This window comes from Nannospalax galili, unplaced genomic scaffold (assembly GCF_000622305.1).
Source record: "Nannospalax galili isolate Female #2095 unplaced genomic scaffold, S.galili_v1.0 scaffold528, whole genome shotgun sequence".
In the NCBI taxonomy this organism is placed as follows: domain Eukaryota; kingdom Metazoa; phylum Chordata; class Mammalia; order Rodentia; family Spalacidae; genus Nannospalax; species Nannospalax galili.
In genome coordinates, this window is record NW_008359681.1 from 971,323 (window position 1) to 993,532 (window position 22,210).

Genomic DNA, 22,210 nt, shown 5'->3' on the forward strand with positions numbered 1-22,210 from the left:
CCATTCTCCGGAGATTGAGATACCTGCTCTTGGAGACCTCCTGGCTGAGAATGTAGCCCACTGTGTGTTCATGCAGTCTTAGGACCTGTTATCTGCCGAACAGCCTAAATTGATCTCTTGTTTCAGATTTATTCCACTTGCTATTTACTGCATGTTCTTTGTGAACAGAGAGTGGAGTCAGATTATTAAAACTGGACACGGCCTTTGGAGACACCTGACTTACACTTTTTGTTCTCTAGATTAGGAAACCATGGCAGGAGGGTTGATTGAGATTTTTCTTCTGTCACAGAACATTGTGGGTTGAGTTGGGATTTAGGGAAAGAAGTGCCTCGTTTCTCATCCATGGTTCGTGGCCCTTACCTGACTGTGATCCTATCAAATACTATCTCCCCTCAGTTTCTCTCTTTGGGTTCTTTTCCTTCTGCCTGTGTCTTGTCCCCCTTCTAATAGGATATTTCAGATAGTAGTTTGACTATTTTAAAAGTCAGAAGAAAAGCATGTGGTGGTATTGATAATGGAGACAGGTGACACAGCTGCCCTGTGAGAGGCACCCTTGATGGGTTCTGTGCTTGCCTCACCTGACTCTGCCCATTGAGTTTGTTCGCTGTCTGTACTGTCTTGGAACCTGGCACCTGTGTAGTCAGAGATCCTGTGCCTTTGGGTGATGAGATCCCACAGAAAGCTTGAGGTGGTTTTGCAGACTGCTGGTCTAGGCTCACCATTTCACACTTGCCTGTAATTTGAGAGCATTGGGTATTTCACTCTGAGAAATCTTACCTAATGTGTCTGCAGTTTTATTCCATCTTACCTCTCAGGTGATTTTCTTTTTTTTTTTTGCCACTACACCTCAGGTGGTGGATGGATGACTGTAAATTGTGCCAGTAACCAGGGCACACTGCATAGCTCCAGAAGCCTGGGTAATGCCCCCATGTCCCCCAGTATGTGGCTGGGAAATCAAGTTCCCTCAAGGACAGTGAGGGACCTCTTCAGATGCCAGTGGTCTCATGTGTCAGCTGACATAAGTTCTGCAGTAGCCCTTGCCCCTCCCCCACCTTTGCTGATCAGTGCCTCATCTTGGTTTTGTGGTCCAGGTCTGCAGGGTAGCCTTTGCCTGTTCTGTGGTCCTGTACTTTTCTTTGTTGCTGCTGCCTAGCTCCTCACCTGTGATGGTTCCTGGGATTGTCCCATATAACCAGCCGACTATGACACTCTCCATGCTTCCTTTCTAGCTACTACCTTGGAAGCGTGCTCTCTGTGGAGCTGTGTCCTGTATCCTTCCTGATGCCTTATATAAGTGCCTGCCTCTTAGCCCTTGTGTCCTAGGGCTGGTCCCTAGAAACCTTGTTTTTGTTTTTTTGTCTAGCAGTTGAGATCTACTGGACTCTGGACTGATGCAGATAGATTCATCTCAAGAAGGTGTAACTAATTTATAATTTTGCCTTTTGAAAACTTACAGGGTACTAAAAGTTGTATTGGTGTGTTTTTGAGAGTTGTGATGATTCTTTAGAAAAGTAAATTTATCTGCAGGTGACTTTCTTCCTCCTCATTCTTTGAGTAAAACTTTTTTTTTTTTGGAGATGAGTCTCACGTATTCCAGGCTGGCCTCAAACTCCTGGTTGCTACTGCTTCCACTCCCCACATGCTAAGATCTCAGGTACATGACTTGAATTAAAATTTCAAAACACAAGTAGCTTCCTTTTTGAAACTCTGAATAGATCCCCCCATGTGTGATATGTAGTTAACTGTAAATGGATTATTCTTATTTCTAGTATTCACACTATGGTGGCAGGGATCAAATATCTTCAGGTGTTTCTCCAAAGGAAAGCAGGTTTCTATTTATAAAAAAAGAAAATATTGAGATAGTGTATACCCCAAGATAGATGGAAATAGATTCTCCTCCTGTGCAGCTAGTTGGAAATACTGATGTGACATTGAGTGGCTGCTAGCTTACTACGGTCTAAATTGCTGGACTGTTATATGGGATTAGGTCTCAACTTGGTTTGCTGAATTTTAATTATTTTTGGTTGACTTATTATGGGGTTGGTTTTCTGATTACATGCTTCAATTGGATCTAATTACTTCTTCCTGTCATTGTAAATATAATCAGTGGAGGTGGGCTAATGGCAAGGTTGATTATAGACCATGGGTCCCAGAAGTAGATTACCTGTGATATATGTCTATATTTAGGCTTTTTCTCCTACTTCAAGTAATAGTTCTTTAAAAGTAAGTACCCAGTGCTTTTTGGCTCTTCTTTGAGAAAAAAAATGCTGTTAACCTTTGCTTTCTGTGCTGAGAGGTGGCATGAAGATGTCTTGCCTCCGGACTGGATTGATGGCCCAGTGGTTAGGAGCACTTGCTTCTCTTTCAGAGAGCTAGAATTCAGTCCCCAGCACCCATGTGAGGCAGCTCACAACCACCTGTAGCTCCAGTTCTGGGGGATCCAATGCCCTCTTCTGGTCTCTGAGGGCACTTGCATAAACGTAGCATACATGCATACAGACACACACACATAAACATAAAGAAAAAGAAAAAAATAAATCTTAAAAAAAAAGACATCATGCTCTTCCCTGGCTTCCTTCAGTCCTAGATCTATATTCCTATGTGCTTTTCTTTTTGGAAGTTGAGTTCTGTTTCATAGACTGACAGGCTTGTCCTTGGACAAATAGGGCATAAATATGCCCAGTGCAAAAAAACAGTGCTTGCAGGGGTCATGGTGGCCATGTGTGGTAGTGCACGCCTTAATTCCAGCACGTGAGAGGCAGAAGCAGGCAGATCTCTGTGAGTTCAAGGCCAGCCTGGTTTACATAGTGAGTTCCAGGACAGCTGGGGAGCTACAGGGCGACTCTGTCTCAAAAAGACAAAAAAACCCACAAACCACTAAACATTAAAAAAGAATTTGCCTTTGGAAGGGAGATTTTTGGTTCCCATCTGTGTTTTCTTTCCTTAAGAGGTGACCTCCCAGGAGACAGTGGGCAGGTAACCTGAGGTCCCAGAAACTCGACCTACACCTTCCTTATCTGCCCTAAACCTGCCTGCATCCACACCTTGCAAACATCACAGAATCAGAAGCTGTTTCTCTAGCTTCTAGTTGAGGCAAGGCCACTTCAGGTATAGACATCCCGTCCTCCTTTGGGTTTAGAACTAATTAGAAGAAAGCTCTTGCTGGTTGAGGACAGGAATCTCCTGGGATTGTGGTCTTGAACTTGTAGGTGTCTTTTTATGGCTTTGTCTCTCAGCATACTGAGCTTCATTTTGCGCCACCCCCCCCCCCCCAAGTCTTTGTTGCCACCTGAGCCTTTGTGCTTGGGGGAAAAGCTGAGTGAGTTGCTGGTGTCTGTGGTAGTTACCCCTCCTGGAACCTGGTACCTGTGAGTACAGATTTCAGTACTCATCCATGCAGACATGGTAGAGCAGACACCTACAGCTCCCAGAAGAAAGCCATAGACTAGGAAACAGGTAGCGATCCTGGCCAGGCTGCGCTGGTGGTGTCAGGAGTGCCCCTGCCGCCTGTGTTCTTGCCGCCTTCCAAAGGGCTATGTCTATCTGACAGGTTTGTTGCTTTCTTTTTCTTTATGTAATTAAGAGACTTGTAGATGACAGTGTTGAGAAATTTTAGCATGTCCTTGGGAAAATCTTGGGGTGAACTTAAATTTCCAAAATTTAAGTGTGGCAGAGAGTGTATTTTTTTTGCATACCTCATACCTCCCTTTTCTATAGTAACGTGGAGTTACTCTGGCATGGCAGATGGAAGAGGTCACATGGTTTTGTGTGGTCACCTGTGTTGTTCTGCAGGCACACAGTGCCCTGTGCAGAGTAGTTACTCTGTCTGTGGCTGCTGGCCAATGTCAGCTGGAGTCATTGGGGCTGGGGGTGGGGGTGAGGGTGAGGACACTTACTGAGGGGCAGTCACATGCCTCACTGAGTATTTCCTCTGACAGTTTGAATACATTTCGAAGAAGGGAAATCTCTTGTTTTTAGTCTTGTATTCTAACCAGTACCTGTATCTCTGCCTTCCATCCTTTCCTTCCATTCTTCCATTCTCAAGGTCTTTGTGAAGGCCAGGCTGGCCTGAGGACTCACTCAGCACTTAACCATCTACCTGCTTTGGTTTGGACCACAATTGTGAACTACCAGGGCTGTCTTCTATGCCTGTCTTTAGATTTTCCTTTTAATCTGGTGGCCATACTTAGACACAGCCCTTGTGAGGCTCTGACTAGTGGGAAGAATCAGGACGATTGTTCCTGGTTCCGGAATGTTCCCCTCCAGCACTCCCACTATTGTGTTTGCTTTCTAGGAAGTGCCTTGAGTCCTCTTCAGACCGTTTCCTGGGCTTTGTGGACAGTTTTAATGAAAGGAAGCAGAACAAACAACTGTCAGGTTATAAACTCAGTTATTAAAAGAATAGCGTACCAAATTTGATTACTTGGTTTAATATTAAACCTAATTTGGTATTAACTTTTTCTAATTTTAATCATTTGTCTCTCCATTTTATATTCGGGAAACTAGAAATGTTCTATTGGTGTCAATGAGGGGACCACATTCTCAGTCTTTCTACTACTTCCTTTGACCAAATAATTGTTGGGTCCTTTAACCTGCCACTGGATGTGTCACAGGTGTTCAGAGTTGCGTCAGTATTCGACTTGTTTCTGAAAAACCCTCTCACAGTGAGTTGGATCTGTTGGTGTAGCTGTTGGGCTTATGGCTGAAGCCCCTAGAGTGCATTTTACTGGCTTCATTTGTAGCATATTCGAAAAACATGAGGTACATGTTCCCGGTGTGTTCAGGATGAGGCCTTTTCCCAGTGATCCTCTTGGGCATTTGCTCTTTGTAAGCTGCTAATGTGATTTCTTTTATTTTAAATTTTTATTATTTTAATTTTATGTGTATGAGTGAGTATACTGCCTGCAAGTATGTAAGTGTACCCATGTCGTGCAATGCTTACAGAGTTCAGAAGAAGGTGTTGGAGTCCCCTGGAACTGGAGTAAAAACGGTTGTTAGCTGCCATATGGGTGCTGGGAATCCAACATGGGTTCTCTGTGTAAGAACAGCCAGTGTTCTTAACCACTGAGCCATCTCTCCAGCCCCAAAAATTGCTAGTGGAATTTCATGTGTGAAGAAAGTGCTAGGATTCTTGGGCCAGCTCCTTTTGAGTAGCATAGTAATGCAGATGATTTCCATGTGTTTGTGTTTAGCTCCAAAGGCAGGCCTCCAGGCTCCTTGGTCCTCAGATAACTGTAGGGCTCTGCCCCAGGGCCAGCTGTTCATGACCCATTGATTTCCTGTTTCCCGAGTCCTGCCTAATGCTGTCCAGAGGGAGCATGGAAGTGGCCTTGCCCCCAGGTCCACTTGGGTATAGTGAGGCAGAGACAGATGTCTAGGAACTTGTCACCTAAATATGGACTCTGGTGGTTGGTAGGGACAGGGGACACTCAGTCATGCTTGGAAAACAGCAGAAGGCCACATGTGGGGCAGGAGGAAGAGGTCAGGGTTAGGGCAGAGGAGAGAAGACCCCCTTAGTGTCCTGGATCAATTTCTTTAAGTTTTCATTTGCATAGGGCTAGATAGCTGGGCTCAAAGAAAAGACCCTTGATGGTGTTGGAGACCTGGGGTGAGGGGTACTGGCTGAGGACTAGAAGCTGGAGACCAAGGAGGCACCAGGAAAATTTCTCCTAAAGAATCAGAACCTACAGAGTGACCAGAAACCACCCAGGAACTTGGGCCCCCAGGGGAGCAGGCATGTGGCCACAGCTCATACTGCTCTCATCCCAGAGCAGTGTTGTTAGGAGTCAGACAACTGTCATTTTGAACATGTTTGATCACACCATTCAAGCCATACACCTGATGTTCAGTTTACTGTTGGACTAGTGTAGTTTTCTGTTTCTAGGCTTGATATTTACTCGAAGGATTTGTGCCCTGAACCTTTGACAGAGGTGGGTACAACATCTGGGCTCTTCCCTGTCTCTCTTGGTTGTCCCCAAGCTTCCCTTCTCCTACCACTGCTGGGTGAGGAAGATGAGGGGACATGGGTCCCTGCCCAACTTCAGGGCCATTTTAGCTGTAGTGGACACCATGTCAGGAGGAAGGAGCATGGAGTTTCTGTGTGGCTCGCCTACTGCTCAGCACACTCACTACCTCAGGGCCCATAGTGAGCCTGGCAGCCAGCTGCACTTCAGTTCCTGAAAATGGAGCTGTTTTTAGTCACTTGGGTTAATTAGAGACTCCAGAGTTTGAAAGCACACATGAGGTGTGAGTAATGTGGTATAAATATTGTTGCAGCCCTCTGTTGTGGTTTCCTTTTCTTTTTTTCTGTGTCCTCATTTCAGAGTTGAAGAAATAGTGTGAATGACTAGGTTGGTTGTAGGAAGATAGTGTTTTGGCTACTCTGACATGGATGTCATCATGTGCAGTGACAAAGGGTAGGCAACTTGAGAACATCGAGGTAGGAGCTTTAAGTCTAGGTACTAAGCTGGTACAGATCTGTAATCCTAAGAGTCAGGTGGATTACAGGTTTGAGTCTAGCCTGGGCTACCAAGAGAGACCCTGTGTAAATGAACACACACACAGTGTAGGTGTGCTGTTTAAAACTGCAGTGTCTCATTGTTGTGTGGAGTTTCTGAAATCATGCAATTTATGGCCCGTGTCATTTATACTTTATTATACTGAATTAGGCACTCCTAGCATCTCTGCTGGAGGTAACTGGCCCTATGGTTTAGGGATGGTGCACAGGAGGCAGACTTGCCTAGCTACCTGGCAGCCCTGGAAAGCTGTTGGAGCCACTGCAGTGCTTCCAGAGATGGTAGTAGGTACTCCCTGATTGAGTACATTTGGGCATGTTGGATTTAGCAGATTTGATATGGTGTTCTCAAGAGTTTTTCAGGCTCTAAGCAAGGCTTACTATGCAGCATTTCCTAAAAGTATTTAAATGTAATGGCACCCCCCGCCCCTGTAGATTTTATTTTTCTACCAAGTCCAGGATATAGACTCTCAAAGTGATTTCTTCAGAACTTGGAAAGGTAAGGCCTCAGGAAGCTCCACAGTGTGAGTAGGAGCCCCGGTTTGGAGGCTAACCTGGCATGAATTCCAGGTATTCCTCATTCATGAATCCCTCTATCAAACCTTGGGTGGAAGATAGTAATGAAAAATATGCACCTGTACTGAGCATATACAGAAAAAGTAATTGCTCCTTCAACAATACATGATAACTGTTCACATAGTATTTATATTATATATAAATAAATATATAAATATAAAAATAAGTACATCAAATGATCTAGATATGATTTAGATTATATGGGAGGATATGTATGTTATATGCAAATACCATATCATACCTCATGTTGGTATCTGCAGGGATTCTGGAACTAACACTACATGGGTCTCTGATAGCTCGTTGTGGCTTTGGGGCTATCCTGTTTAAGGAACAGTTTTCCTTAAAATGGTTGGTTTGTCTTTTGGAGACATGGTCTTGAACTTATGACCCTCCCATCTCTGAATGCTGGAATTACAGGGATCTGTAAGCTACCTGCTTTGGCCAAAGGACCTTGAAGCATTAAATAGGAAATTATCGAAATTATCTTAGGGTAAAAATATAATAGTTTCAAGTGATACTGTGGGATTTGAGAGACCATAAACTGTAAGGAATTTGAATTTACTCTGCTACTTAAGCACAGAGCAATTTTAAGCATACACACAAATCATGAAAATTGAAAACTACTACAGGTTAAAATCTTAGTTGAGTGACTTCTGATTAACACTGTTACCCTGAAGTTTTTCTGTCTTGACTTCTGAAATTTTTGTAAAGACATGCTAGGTTTCTTTTGCCCTGGATGGTTGTAGCTTACCTTCCCTGCTGGTTGGTCGCAGACTTAGGGTGTCAAAACATCTTTCTACATCAGGACTTCTAGCATCCCCATAGTTAGGTGGCCCTTCCTTACCACCTTCCTTGGTTTAGCTCTCTGATTGTTCTTGGCTTGCTCATCTAGCCCAGATTTCTGTGACTGACTCAGTCTTTCCCTTGGCTTCAGGTCCTTGGGAGCTTTGCTTTTGGCCTGCCTAAGCAGTGAAGTCTTTGGAGTTTTTTGAGATAGGGCTTCACTCTGGAGCGCAGACTTCCCTTGAAGTCTTCGTTAGTCTCCTGCCTCAGACTGGTGCTGGGATTGCAGGTGTGAGTCACCACACCCAACTTGCAGGGCTTTTTCCTTCCTGATAAGCTATGTCTCAGAGAACCAACTGGTCTATGTCCAAGGAATTGATGAGAACATGATAGTTATTTGAACCCAGAAGAACACTCTCACCCGAAGTGAGCTGTGACCAAGCCATGTTTAAAAATTCTTAGGCCCATTTATCAGTCTAAGTGGAAATGTTTTATAAGGATGTGGAAACTTTAAAAACAAAACAAAACAGATCTTAAAGAACTGAGTAATAGAGTAGTGATTGCCAGAGCTTGGGAAAATTGTTGGGGAGGTAGACTGAGGGGATGGTTAAGGATGGATAGAGGAGTAACTCAATGTTCTAGAACACAGTAGGGTAACTGGTTGGCAACACTAAACAGAAGAGATTTTGAATCTACCTTTCCCAACATGAGGTGTCTCAGGTAATGGAAGTGCTAGTTACCCCATTACCAAATCTACCCTATATATGTATTAAAATGTCAAACTTAGCTGTAAATATGTGCATTTACTATGTGTCAATGAAAAATGGGAAGAAATGAGGGTGAGCACATCAAGAACATTAGGTCTTTATTTGAAGCTGTTTTCAAGGGGATGGCATTGAAGGCTCTTAAGAAATCACTAATGGTGATAGAAGGGAGCCTAAACATAGCTGTCACAAATCCTCCCCACATCTCAGGCCCTACTTTCCTCCTGTCCTACCTCTAGTGTGGCATCTCCTGTGGTTGTACAAACAGGACATGGTAGGTAATGTCCCCTGTTCTCTTGCCAGTGTACAGAGCGGGAGACAGCTTGGGAGGTGGAATTGAGGAAATGCCCTCTCAGATCTACCAGATGATACTTGCTTATTTTGAAGTCTCTGTATTGGTAGGCTGTCTGGAGGTTCCTACATACCACACTCTTTCTTCACTCTCATGGAAGACTTAGGCTTCAGTGTTCCCACCTTCATCATTGTTTTCCTGGCATGTTCCTATCCCAGCTGGTAGGGTGCCATTCTTTCCCACCCTGTGACCTTACTTTTAACAGTCCACAACCCTCAGGGTTGAGAGGTTATTTGATTTGTAATCCAGGAAATCACATGATGAGGTCTTGTACTTGATACTTAACATTCTCAGCCTAGAGGCTGTAGGTCACTCTTCCCCCAGGGCACACGTAGCAGTTCTTAAGTGATTGGTTAGATAGTGCTTGATTTGAGCATTTGAATACATCAGCTCACCCTTTCTTTTCTCTGTCTGGCCCAGACATTAACAGCAACAGATCAATGCTGTCATACTCTGTAGTTTTCTGAAAACCTTTGAAAGATTTCAATCATATATACTGAGTCATTCAGCACCTTCCCTCTTAGAAGTGGTTGCTTATGTGTATCTAGTGCAGGAAGTGAAGAGATGGGTTAGCCAGTAAAATGCTTGCCTCATGCACGGCCTGAAGCCCTGAGCTTAGACCCCCCCCAGTACTCTTGTGAAAAGCTAGATGCAGCAGTATACACCTATAATCCTAGCACCAGGATGGAGTGATGGTGGAGACTGGAGAATTCAGATCTGGCTCAGCAGTTAACAGCACTGGCTGCTCTTGCAGAGGACCCAGATTTGATTCCCAGAACCCACATGGCATTTAACAACCATCCATAACTCCAGTTCCAGGGGATCCGATGCCCTCTTCTGACATCTGCAGGCTTTGCACAGCATGGGTGCACCTGCCTACATGCAAGTAATACATTCATACACATAAAATAATAAATAAAATTAAAAGAAAAGAAACTTTGTCTCAAAGTAAGGGCCTGCAAGATAGCTCCGTAGATCAGGGCACCTGCAGCCAAGTAATGACTTGACCTCAGTTCCTGGGGCTCACATGGTGTAAGGAGAGAGCCATCTCCCGCAGATTGTCCTCTTACCTCCATATGCATGTCATAGTGTAAGCGTACATACACATACTCACACATGATAAATTGAGTGCAATAAAAATTAGGAAAAAAGCTCTAACCTTAAGAAATAAATGGGGAACAATTGAGGGAGACACACATTGTTGATCTTAGATTTCCATTTTCACATACACACATGTATACTCATGAATGTGTATACACACACAGTTCTGTCACTGAGGAAGCCACACACGGTTCCATCACTGAGGAAGCCAAGGCAAGAAGAGGCTGCACATTCAAGGACAGCCTGGGCTACACAGTGAGACTCTGAAACAAACACATCTGAAAAACAAAGGCAAAAGTAATGCAGATAATTAACATCTATATTTGATGGGCTGTACTTGCCAAGGTTAGTGGGTAGTCCATCACTGTGCAGAGCTGCTCCCCTTGGTCACTCTTACCAGTGTAATTGAGGGGTTGGGATTTCCTCAGAATTCAGCATGACTCAGTTCACAGCATCTCTCCTGTTGTATGCCTTGGCTGTACTACCTTCTCTACATATTTGGGTAACAGCATACCCGTACTCCAGGGATGGGAGGAAGATGCCTCATCCTTTTTACAATCCAGTTGGGGGCGGCAAGCCAGCAGGCAAGGCAAGAGCCTGGATTTGAGTGTCCACAGAATTCACTGGCTTGTTGGCTGTCAGGCCTGATGCCTCTTGAGCCATCTGTGTCTTGAGAACTCTTCAGTTCCTCAAAGGTTGCAACGTAATTTGTGGTAAGCAGTATGTGGTGTGAGAGGAGGCTTTGGCCTGTGTTGTGGACTCCTGGTTTTCTGTGGAGCATCAACAGGGCTTTTGTAGCATGGAAGGCAAATGAAGGTGTCTTTTGTGATCTGGCAGGCAGGGGGAAAGAAAGGTGCACTGTAGGTTTTGTTTATTTTTTTTTGCTGGAGTTATGGAGGAATATTATAAACTGAACTGTGAAATTGGCAGTGGCTGCAGCCATACTGTGTGCAGTGAAGTTGGGCATGTTGGCCAGAGGCTGGGCTGTGGCTAGGGAGCAGCTGCTGCCTGGGAGGGTCACTTTGGGGCAGAGCCCTGAAGAAGGAAGCCGGGAAGTGACTGTGGCTGTGGATCAAGAGGTCTATGGAGAAAGAACACAGAATGTGAGGGTTTGTAGGAGGAGCCAGCTGGGTGCTCTGGAACATGTCTGCCTGAGTCAGTGCTCTGGAATCGGAAATACGCTTATTGCTTTTAGATATGCCAGTTCCACTGTGGTACACTCTAAATATATTAAACCCTGGAGAGTGAAATGTATACCAGGAAATGATGGAATTTGTCTATTGTATCATGTATCATAACACCTATGGTCTAGGCTGTTTTATTTGACAGTTGGCTGATTATTTTGAACACTATTTAACACTTTTAAGTTACTTCCAAATGCTCGTCCTGTTTCCATGCAGCTTATTTATATTTTTGATCTTACTGGCTTCAGTGAATTTACTGTACTTTGAAAAAAATAGGTTTTTGAGTTTATGATTGCATTTAAATGGTGCAAATATGCTAAACAGTCTCTGAAAGGAGGAACGTCAACACAGATTTTTATGAACTTGGCCAGGTACACAGTTGTTTTAAGTGGTAATTTCCACTGGTGTCTGGAAGTGAGATTTGTTTGGTTTTGGGAAGGGACACAGTGTTCCAGAACAGTCCTCCTGTGTGTGTGTGGACACATAGAGCTCATCTTTGGGACATGGAGAGTTTTAGTCTGGTGGGCTCTGGGTTGTCCTGTTCATCCTTTTCTGGTTGCCTGGAGAACTGGTGGCAGCAGCTCCCTGTGGTCTTTTTCCTCTTATCTTCCATTGGATGTGTTATACTACTGGAATTGACCCCTTCCTCCCAGCAGCAAATAAAACATCTTGTGACTGTAGTTAGCATCCTAACTGTCTTGCACAGCGTGACTTTCAAGGCTTGGAGGTCGTCTTCCTTCTTCCATACTTGGATATGAGGATGAGTTTGGTCCTTATGTTTGCTGGCTCCTATTGACTGCTGAATGGGGCCCTAGGGGATCCCTTCCATGTGCTGCAAGCAGGGCAGCCGCTCACCATAGTGTGCTTAGCCACTTGGAAGTCATCAGCTGCATTCCTGACTGCCCAGCACAGCTGCAGCTGTTGGGACAGGGAGTCACATGTTTGTTTTCCCCAAGAATAACTTTTATATGTAATTGCCCTTCTCAGGAAAATCAGAATGGTCCTTTGACCCTATGGTATCACACTCCAGTGTGACCAGGGATAAAGCAAAGCTCCTTACTTTGTTTTGAGTGGACTAAACACCATCAAGGAAACCATGCTTTGAAATCACAAGGGAAATACTTCATTTCACAGTCAGTTATGGGAAAAATGGTAGGCTTAACATAACATAAAAATTCTGCTTTATGCTGTTTCTGAGATGGGGGATAGAATTCTTCTGAATACACTGTTGTAGTGTAATTGAAGAGAGTTCCTGGACACACTGGCAGCTCCGTTTTGGGTTTTTTATCCAGAAAGTTGAATAGAAGTAAAATTCCAACTAGATTAAATATTTTACTTTACATAAAAAATTCAACCATTTTCTGACCAATATTACCTATAATTTAAAGTAAATATTAATTGACTTTAGTTCATTTTCTCTTAGCATGCATGGTCTGGTGTCTGAACATTGCTGTATCTAGATAAAATGATTTTGCCATACGCTTTTCTAAAGCTTCTGTATGTTTGGAGTGAATTTCTGAAATGTCGTGTACTACAGGAGATCAGAATCATAATTATATTATGTGACAGAACTGCCTGTTAACCAGAGAGAAGGCTCATTTCCAGTGAGGTAAATGGGCAGTGGTTCAGGAGGCCCTGTGCATGGCACCAGGCTCGGGCTTTTGAGTTGATGACATCTGCTTCAGAGTGCCTTCTCAGTGGCACTGTGTTAGGCAGGTTTTCAGTACTGAGACAGAATCCCTGAGCAAGAAGCAGGTGTGGTGGAACAGGCCTGTAATCCTAGCGCTTAGAACGTGGAGGCAGGAGGATCAGGAGGTGAAGGTTTTCCTCTGCTACATAGCAGGTTTGAAGCCTGCAACCCAGTCTGTGCTTTCAGCCTTGAAAGGGGTTGAGGTGATCTGCATGTCTTTGCAGAGTCAGTAAAGCAGCCCAGAATGACTTGAGTTTTAGGGTCACAGCCTGGGCTCTGGCAATCCTAATTGGCTAGCTTCCTTGTTCACTCACTGAGGAGACAGTGGTACAAAGCAGAGAAAGGAGTTTATTCAGTGCAGCCAGTCCTTAGAAAAGAGAGGTCTGTTGACTTCCCCTGTCCCCCAAACTCTTGAGTACTGGCGTGTTTAGGTATGCATAACTGTCAAGGTGTGGCCCCACTCATCCTTGACTCCATCGTTGTCTTAGCTCCAGTTTGTTATGCAAGGTGGTCTGATAAGTTATTAGGGGAAGCTTCCTGCAAGACATGTTCTACCTCTGGCTGGCATGAGAGCTACAGCCTTTCTCTTCCCTCAGCTTGAGATTCTGAGGAAATTTAATTCTTTGGGGTCCATTGTTTTAGTAGTATGATGGGTTTTTGGGGGGGGGCAGTGTCTTTTGAGAAGATAGGGTCTCCCTGTAGCCCCAGGTGGCCTGAAACTCACTCACTATGTAGATTAGACTGGCCTTGAATTCACAGAGATCAGCCGGCTTCTGCCTCCCAAGTGCTGGGATTAAACACATGCACCACTATGCCCAGCTAGTAGTATGCTGGTTTTAAGTTTCTTTAAAAATATCTTCTCTCCTGCCAGAACTATCATAGTCAACACAAAATGAAGACAGAAATGCCTTGTGGACCCAACTGAGAAGTCAGTACTTTTTAGTAATAGCAGCTTCTAAGTGCTTATTTTATTAGGGCTTCAAACTTTAAGGTGGTGAAGGGGCACAATTAAACTCATAAAATATAACACTAAATAGAAAATTAAAATTATACTTGTAATCTTAGTGCTTGGAAACCTGAGGCAGGAGGGTTGTGAGTTCAGGGTCAGCCTGAGTTACAAAGATCATGCCAGCGAGCCAACAAGAACCCTCACCCCCAAACAGCATCAAGAGGTGAATACATGGTATTGATGAAAGGGGAAGTAAGCATTCCCAGACAGTATCTTACAGTCATTGGTCAGTGTTCTAATTAGCTTTCTATTGCTGTAATGAAACACTGACCAAAAACAACTTGGGAAGGAAAGGGTTTATTTGGTCTACCCTTCCATGTCACAGTCTACCACTGAGGGAAATCAGGACTTAAGCTCAAGGCAGGAATCTGGAGGTAGGAACTGAAGCACAGACCATGGAGTTTTGCTGCTTACTGGCTTGCTCAGCTTGCCTTTTGGTCTTTTTTGAGCAGGATCTCCCTGTAGCCCCAGCTGACCTGGAACTCACTATGTATATATATCAGGCTGGCCTTGAACTCAGAGATCCTCCTGCCTCTACCTCCTAAGTGCTGGGATTAAAGGTGTGTGCCACCATGCCCATCCTCAGCTTGCTTTCTTATACAACTCAGGATCACCTGCCCAGGGGTGGCATCACCCACAGTGGGCTGGGTCCTCCCACATTACTCAACAGTCAAGACCATTGTCTGCCCATAGGCCAGTCTGATAAAGACAGTTCCCCAGTTGCTGTTCCCTTTTCCCAGGTCTGTCAAGTTGACAACTGAAGCTATTCAGCACAGTTGACTCCTTGTCAACCAGACACACATACAAACATCACTATTAAAGAATAACCTTCCCATTTCGTGTCCCAAGATCTGATATTAATATTAGTGCCAAAATATAAAACAGTACAATTTTAAAAGTTCCACAGTCCTAAAATTCCAGTACTTTAAGAGTTCAGGTTTTCTTTTTAAAATTCCAAAGTGTCTTAACTATGGGCTCCTGTAAAATGAAAAAGATGTTAAATACTTATCTCAAAAAGGGAAGAGCTGGGCACATTTAAGCAAAACCAGAGTCTGGCAGTGTAGCTCAATGTTGGACACCTGGGACTCAGGCACAGTCTTCTGGGCTCTGTAGTCCACAGCAACACAGCTTGTCTCTTGTAGGCTCAGGCTGTCTCTGCTCTACATCTGCCACTGTCCTTGGTCGTCCCAGTCTTGGCATCTCTGCTACACTGCTACTGAGGCTGCACCTTCTCTGATAGCCTCTCTTGGCCTCAGCTTCTCTCCATGACCCTTTTTAAAAGTCCTTCAACTTTCCTGCTATCAAAACCAGTGTCATTTAGGAGACTCCTAATATTACCAAATTCTGCTTCCAGCCTAAGATGCAGCCTTGGTGCCCCCTATGGATCACAGCTTCGGTATGCTGACCCTGAGGAAATACTTCACAGAAAATTTCACTTCTGTGATACGCGGCTGTTAATTAATCACAGGTGATTTTTCAGCGCCAGCTAACCAGCATTTCACTTCCATAGGTGTTCTTAATCTAAAATAATGACACACAAAATGGCCTGATAGTCTTTGAGGGACTGTCAAACTTTTCTCTGAAACTTCACAAGCCAGGTCTCCCATCACCTGCATTTCTCCAAGCTCCCATAGAACAACTCACTAAGCTTCAAACACCCAATGGCTTCCAGGCCAAAGTTCCATACGCTTCCACAGTCCTCCCCCAAACAACATTGTCAGGTCCTTTATAGCATTACCCCACATTTCTGGTACCAACTTCTGTCCTAGTTTGGTTTCTATTCCCGTGATAAAGACCATGACCAAAAGCAACTTGGAGAGGAAAGGGTTTATTTCAGCTTATAACTTTTGGTCACAATTTATCACTGAGGAAATTCAGGGCAGGAACTCGAAGCAGTAGCTGAAGCATGGACTGGGGAGTACTCATTACTGGCTTTCTCTGAAATTGGAACAGCAGCTAGCTCACACCTTAGAGCTTGAGAAACTGGTAGTTGCCCAGTCCTTGAGGCTGGGTGGGTGCCTCAGCAGCTGAACTAGTCCCACACCATGGCTGTTTCACACTGGGGAGGCAGAGATGTCCTAGTTGTTAAGTCCAAAGTGCTGGGTATCTCAGCAGTCCCAATCTGGTACAGGAAACCTATAGGGTCCCTGAAGAACCTCTGATCCTCAGTGAGTGATGGAAGCCTGGAAACACTGGCTCTGATGTCAGCAGAGGAATCAGCAGCAGCAGGAACAAGATAAATCAACTCAGTGAAGAAAGGGAAGGCCAAATGAGCAAAAGCCAAATAATCTTCCTTCTGCCACACCCCTTTGTATCTGGGCTGCTACCAGAAAGCTCCGCCCACAGTTAAGCAATCGGGACAGTTCTTCAGCTGAAGCTTCCTACTCAGGTGATTCTAATCTGTGGCAAGTTGCCATTAAAACAAACCATAACAATATCTGTTAAAGTTGAAATGGAGTCTCCCATCAGTGCTAGTGGCAGAATGACAGATGTGTGAAGTTCTTTGATGTCTCTTGACTGATCAGAAAAGAATGGAAACAACTTGATGCTGTCAGTAGGGCAATGACTAATAACTGCAAAAGAAGACAGCTCTCCATGGATTTTTAGAAATGCTCTCTAAGAAGGCTTCAGTTGAAAGTAAGGTGTACCATGGTAGTAAACTGTTACCATTTGGGTAACGAAGGGGAAAGATTTTACGGTTTTCTCTCTCTCTCTCTCTCTCTCTCTCTCTCTCTCTCTCTCTCTCTCTCTCTCTGTATGTGTGTCTCTCAAGTGGGGAGGTTTTCTGAGGGCAGCTGTCAACCCTCCCACACCTCCTCTTGGTATTAGAAATAAAATCTGAGGTCCAAGGACCCCACTTTTACTATACAAAGAACTTGTGGTGGACAAAGCAAAAGTAACTTGGCAAGGAGGCTTTTACTTTTTGCAGAAGGGAGTGTTGCGTGGTCATTCAGATCCAGCAGGCACACCTGGCCTAGAAGTTTGGTAGGTTTTCATCCCTAACTCAAGAGTACTGTCTCTTTCCCCCATTGACTAGAATGCAACCTCACAGTCCTTTTGGGTTGGCTAGTTTAAAAGGTTGGCTAGTTTAGGAAAGGGGAAAGAGGATTGCCTTAAAAAGGGGGGATGTCTAGCCATCGGATTCTGGAATGATTCAGGGCCTTTTCATAAACAAAAGTCTTACAGGGGGTATGTAGAGAGATTTAAAGGTTAGAATTCCTTGTCATAAAGCAAGAGTTTACAGGGTTTGAAAGAAAAGACTAATATTTAATGTTTCTTAAACTGGACAGTGCCAATGTGTGGTCCTCCCTGGAGATGGCCTCACTGTCTCTTTCAGAACTTGCCTTGGGGTTTTGTATGCAGAATGTACCTGAGTCATTTCCAGGTTTCATTGACTGACCTTGTTAATTAGATCAGTTTGGTTTCACCAGGTTATTTGGAGGCATTTATGAGAGATGATGTTAAAGCTCATGAAATTTGGCATTTGTTCAGTACCTTGAACTTCACAAAGCACTTTCACTTCATTATTTCTTTATTTGCCACTTGAACTGTGAGATTTGAAGTACTAAGTTGTATGTGTGTGTGAGGGAGGGAGGGGGAGGGAGATGGGGCGAGAGGAGTGAGACTTACTTTATATCCCAGGCCCACCTGGAACTCATATAGCCCAGGCTGGCCTTGAACCCCATAGTAGTCCTCCTGCCTCAGCCCCGAGTGCTGTGATTTCTGGTGTGAGCCCCCACACCTGGCAGAGGATATGGAATTTGAAGCTCAGAGGGTTTAAGCAACTTGCCTAATGTCTCTGGTGAATTAGCCACAGTCTTCCAGCTACAGTTTGAGTGTGCAGTGGTCCTCCTTGTCCTGAGGAGAAGGGATTTTCCAATTAGCTTTCTGCATCTGCAGGTTCAATCATCAACTACGAATGGAAACTTCTTTGGGGCATATGTTGTATGCTTGTATTGATTGTGTACAGACATTTTCTTGTCATTCATTCTTCCCTAAACACTATAGTCATGACGCCTACTTCCATAGTGTTTACATTGCAGTGGGTGGTGTTAGTGACCTAGAGATAGTAGAAAGTATGTGGGAGGTTGTACATAGGTTATATGCAGATAGGCCATTTTACAGTAGCATTTGAACAACCAAAGATTCTTCTATTAGCCGGAATCTTCGAATTCACAGATACTGAGGGACAAGTGTATCCCTTTTGATGGGTTCTTGTTTGAAAGTTGTTGGTAGAAGTCAGTGATACAGGATCATAGCAGATGGCCAGTTCAGCCCCCCCCCCCCCCGAGTGTTGGTGTTGAGAATGGGTATGGCAGGCCTATGGGAAACAGGCTACAGGAGTATGCAGTGATGGTTAGCTGCCTGTACTAGGGGGTTTAAGATAGGATTCTCATTCATGGCCGATTTTTTTTTTTTTTTCTAATGGACCTCCCTAGTCCCAGCCTGCCTGGAAGTCACTATATGGACCAGGCTGGCCTCTATCTTGCCAGAGATCCACTTTCTTTTGCCTCCAAAGGTCTGGGATTAAATATGTGTGCCACCACACTAGCCCAGTGTTCATGCCCAATTAAAAAAAAATTATAGCTGTCACTGAATTTATTCTTTCTGAGTTTCATATATGTATGGTGCATTCCTGATTACTGTAACACCTCACCCTCTCTAGTCTCCTTTCTACCCTTGTTACTCCCCTCCTCTCCACAAATCCCTTTCCCACATTCGTGTCAGTTTTTGGAGACCCTCTGAGTTGAGCCAGGATTGTTCTTGGGACCATGAGTTTTGAACCATGTACTGAATAGCTTGTCAGGCTCCCATGGAAGTTCTTCTCTCCTTTTCCTAACTTCCACAGCATCTCAGCCCTCATCCAGTTGACCAGACTTACTAGCTCCTGTCACCTTCAGTAGGAAAGAGACACCAACAGCTGAATTTTAGCTTTTGAATACTCCTGGTCAGGCAGGGAAGGAACACAGCAGAACCGATACAGCAGAGCCTGGGGAGACAGAGGAAGCTGGGTGCAACTCATAGTAGTGCAGTAGTTGGTGGGAGTGGACAAGAGAGAGCTTCGTGGTTGTTTGCTGGTGGGAGACATGAGGCAGGAGGGAGAGTGAGCACATGGACGCCCCTCTCTGGCTGCCTTGAAGGCTTCTCCCATCGCTTGCTTTTAGGTGCCTGTTCACCCTGGCTCTTTACATACACTCTTCCCTCCTCGTTGATTGCTAGTTGCCCTTTTCCTTTAATGCTTGGGAATTGTGGGACTTTGAGGATTGGTAAGAGCACCCCGGGACCTAGAGGTAGTGATGGAGGCCATGCAGAGACCTTCCAGGGTGACTGTGAGTGACTGCAACAGTTGCTTACCTACTGGTTACCAAGACAGTTCAGCCCAGACCAGGACTTTCCACAGTGTGATTTCCATGCCCCAGTTGTTGGTGCTGTTGGGAGTCAGGTCAGAGATACACTGGTGCATTGGTCATAGGACCTCATCAAGGTCTTTAGAAGTTGTGACCTGAATAAGGCCTTAAGGTGTTTCTTCATGCCCTCTTACCTGGTGGGCTTTGTTTGGTAATGCCTCACCCAACATGTACCAGGAGGGCAGAAATGGGTAGGGCTGACCTTTCTGCACAGTCTTCCTCCCCAGGAAGGAGGGAGACTGTGTCTTGAGAGTGTGGAACTTTGACCTTTGAGCTGCAGAGCTTTGCTGTTGAGTATAGACCCACTGTTGGTGTCAGGACGGCATAGCCAAAGATGAGTCTGTCAGTTGAGTGTTTTTGTTTCCTTGGTAGGTAGTTCCCTCATGATTGGTAGATTTAGGAAGAGAGAGCTGTAGTGACTTGTCTGAGGGTGGAGCTTTGCAGTGTCTGATGTTGGACAAGGGGGTGGTCAACTGTGCTTTATGGTTTCAGGAAACAGTGTGGTTGATACCAGAGATTGCTTCCTTTGGTGTCTTTGCACAGCAAGGTGGTGGTGGTATATGGGAGAGTAAGGCTGCCAGGACATTCTCTCCCTACTCAGAGCTTATCTTGATGTTACCAAACTAAAAACTCATGGATGGGAGCTGAGTCAAACAAGCCAAACCAAAGGGAGTGGGGGTTGAAAGTGAAGGTCCCGTGTCTTCTTAGAGAAACAGAGTGTAGATTTCTGTGTCATCCAGAGAGAAACTGTCCTCACTGGGATAGTTTGTTTCTAGCTCTCAGCCAGGATGTGTGGGAATGCCTAGAAGGAGCAATACCGGCAGTGTGAGGGGACTCTGCAAGCGTGTTTGGGAAAGAAGGCAGGTGGTAGAGCCTTCTTCATGTATGATGGGAATGGGGAGGAGTTGGGGGGTAAGCAGTGGAGTGGGGATTCTTGCTGTTTTTGTTTGAGACAGGCTGGCCTAGGGCTTAATATGTAGCCCAGGCTGGCCTTCAACTCACTGCCTCAGCTTTCCAAGTGTTGAGATTACAGGCATCAGCCACCATGCTCAGTGCTACCATTGCCTTGTCCTTCTCCCCTTCTTCCAAGTTAGCACAGAGTATAATGAGTTTCGTTATGACATTTTCCTATTATTCATTGTCCTTATTCATCCCTCTCTACCTCTGAAGTTTTCTGGAGTCTGACCCAGGTCCTTCTTCAAGTACCCATTATTGGCTGTTGAATGAACAGCTTGTTTGTTTTCTATGTTGTAGAGGCAAACACACGCTCTGAGGCTCAGTGCCTCTCCCCAGCCAGCCTGGATTTGCCTTCATTCTGTTAGTAATCCAGCACATTAAAAGCTTGAGAAAGCATTCTATATACATTAAAGGACTAGTCATCTGGACTTAGAATTAACTCCAGATGGCAAAATTTGCTTTAAATTTTAAAAGGACCATCTTTCTTTAATGTAGTTTGTGCATCAGTGCCTCCCTATATGAACATGCAGTCAACATACTACCTTTCCTTGTGTACCAAGGACCACAATCACCTGTCTGTGCCTCAGTGTGCCTGGCACTTTAGTCTGCCTTATTGTTGAAAATACATATACAGCTGGTAATTCATACATTTGCAAGGAGAGAGAAGGCAGGTGAATTTTCCTGACTTGAACAATAAAAGCAAAAAGCACTGAAATTTGTCCATTCCAGACAAGCTCAGTCCTTACCTGTGAGTGAACAGAACCACTTGGGGGGGGGGGGGACCTCAGTAGTGCCTCTTAAGAGCCAAAGTGGAGTGCTGTCCTGGAAAGATGACAGAGCTCCAGAAAGGATCCTTTATTTTTTCTTCTTCTTCTTCTTCTTCCAGCAAATACAAAAGCTTCCATAACTAGCTTTAAATATTTTTATTTTATGTATGTGAGTGTTTTGCTTGTATGTATGTGCCACATGTGTGTGCAATGCCTGTGGAGGCCAGAAGAGGGCGTCGAACTCCTGGAACTGGAGTTATGAATGGTTGGTAGTTGCCATGTTCTGGGTGTTGGAAACCAAACCTGGGTTCTCTGCAAAAGCAACCAGTGCTCTTAACTGCTGAGCCGTCTCTTTAGCCCCCAAAAGTAATGCAGCCTGTTGATTTATGTACAGTCGTTCCTCACAATCCTTGGGGGATTGATTCTAGGACTCCTTTGGATACCACAACCTGTACATGTTCAAATTGCTTACTTAGAGAACTCGGGAAAATATGAGGACTAAGTAGCTTCAAGAGAGACCCTGGAAGAAGACAAGAGTCACACATTGGTGAAGCAGGGCACGGGAAGTGTGAGACTGGGACTGCTTTTTTGAAAGGAGCGTGTTCAGTGACTTGTGGGGGCGCTGGTTGCCTTTCTACAGGAGTGGATCCCAGGCTGCCTCAGGTCTTACATGCTGAGGGTCACTGCAGAGCCTCCTTTTTTGCTCACTGAGGCCTTGAGAACCTGGGCTGCTCCAAGCTGCGGTGAGGGATGGGAGGCATCCTGTTTCCTGCCTGTGTGTACTCTTATGTGTGCTTGGCTTCTGATTCTCATGCTGAGATGTACCCACTGAATGGATTAAAAAGCCCTCAGTCCAGCTTTAGCCTCTCTGAGATTCTGGTCCACGGGTGTGGAGAACACTCGCTAGCAGAGTCTGCAGCAGGAGCCCTGGGTCAGCTCTACCTTCTGAGAGACCGCAGGAAGGTTTTGTATACCTGGTGATTTGCTGTGCAGTCATCATCTCGACCCACATTTGTGCTAATGTGTTTATAAAACTTTCTAGGTCCAAAATAATAGCAAAATTCTCTTTCTGGTTGCTTAAATAATTTTTCTGGTTTTGCTTTAA

General features: G+C 44.7%; 1 protein-coding gene across 1 annotated transcript in view; it reads left to right on the forward strand.

Annotated features, from left to right (window-relative positions):
* The window catches only part of Stk24 (serine/threonine kinase 24), a 111,660-nt gene that overhangs the window by 57,130 nt on the left and 32,320 nt on the right, over nt 1-22,210 (forward strand). The window lies entirely within an intron of this gene.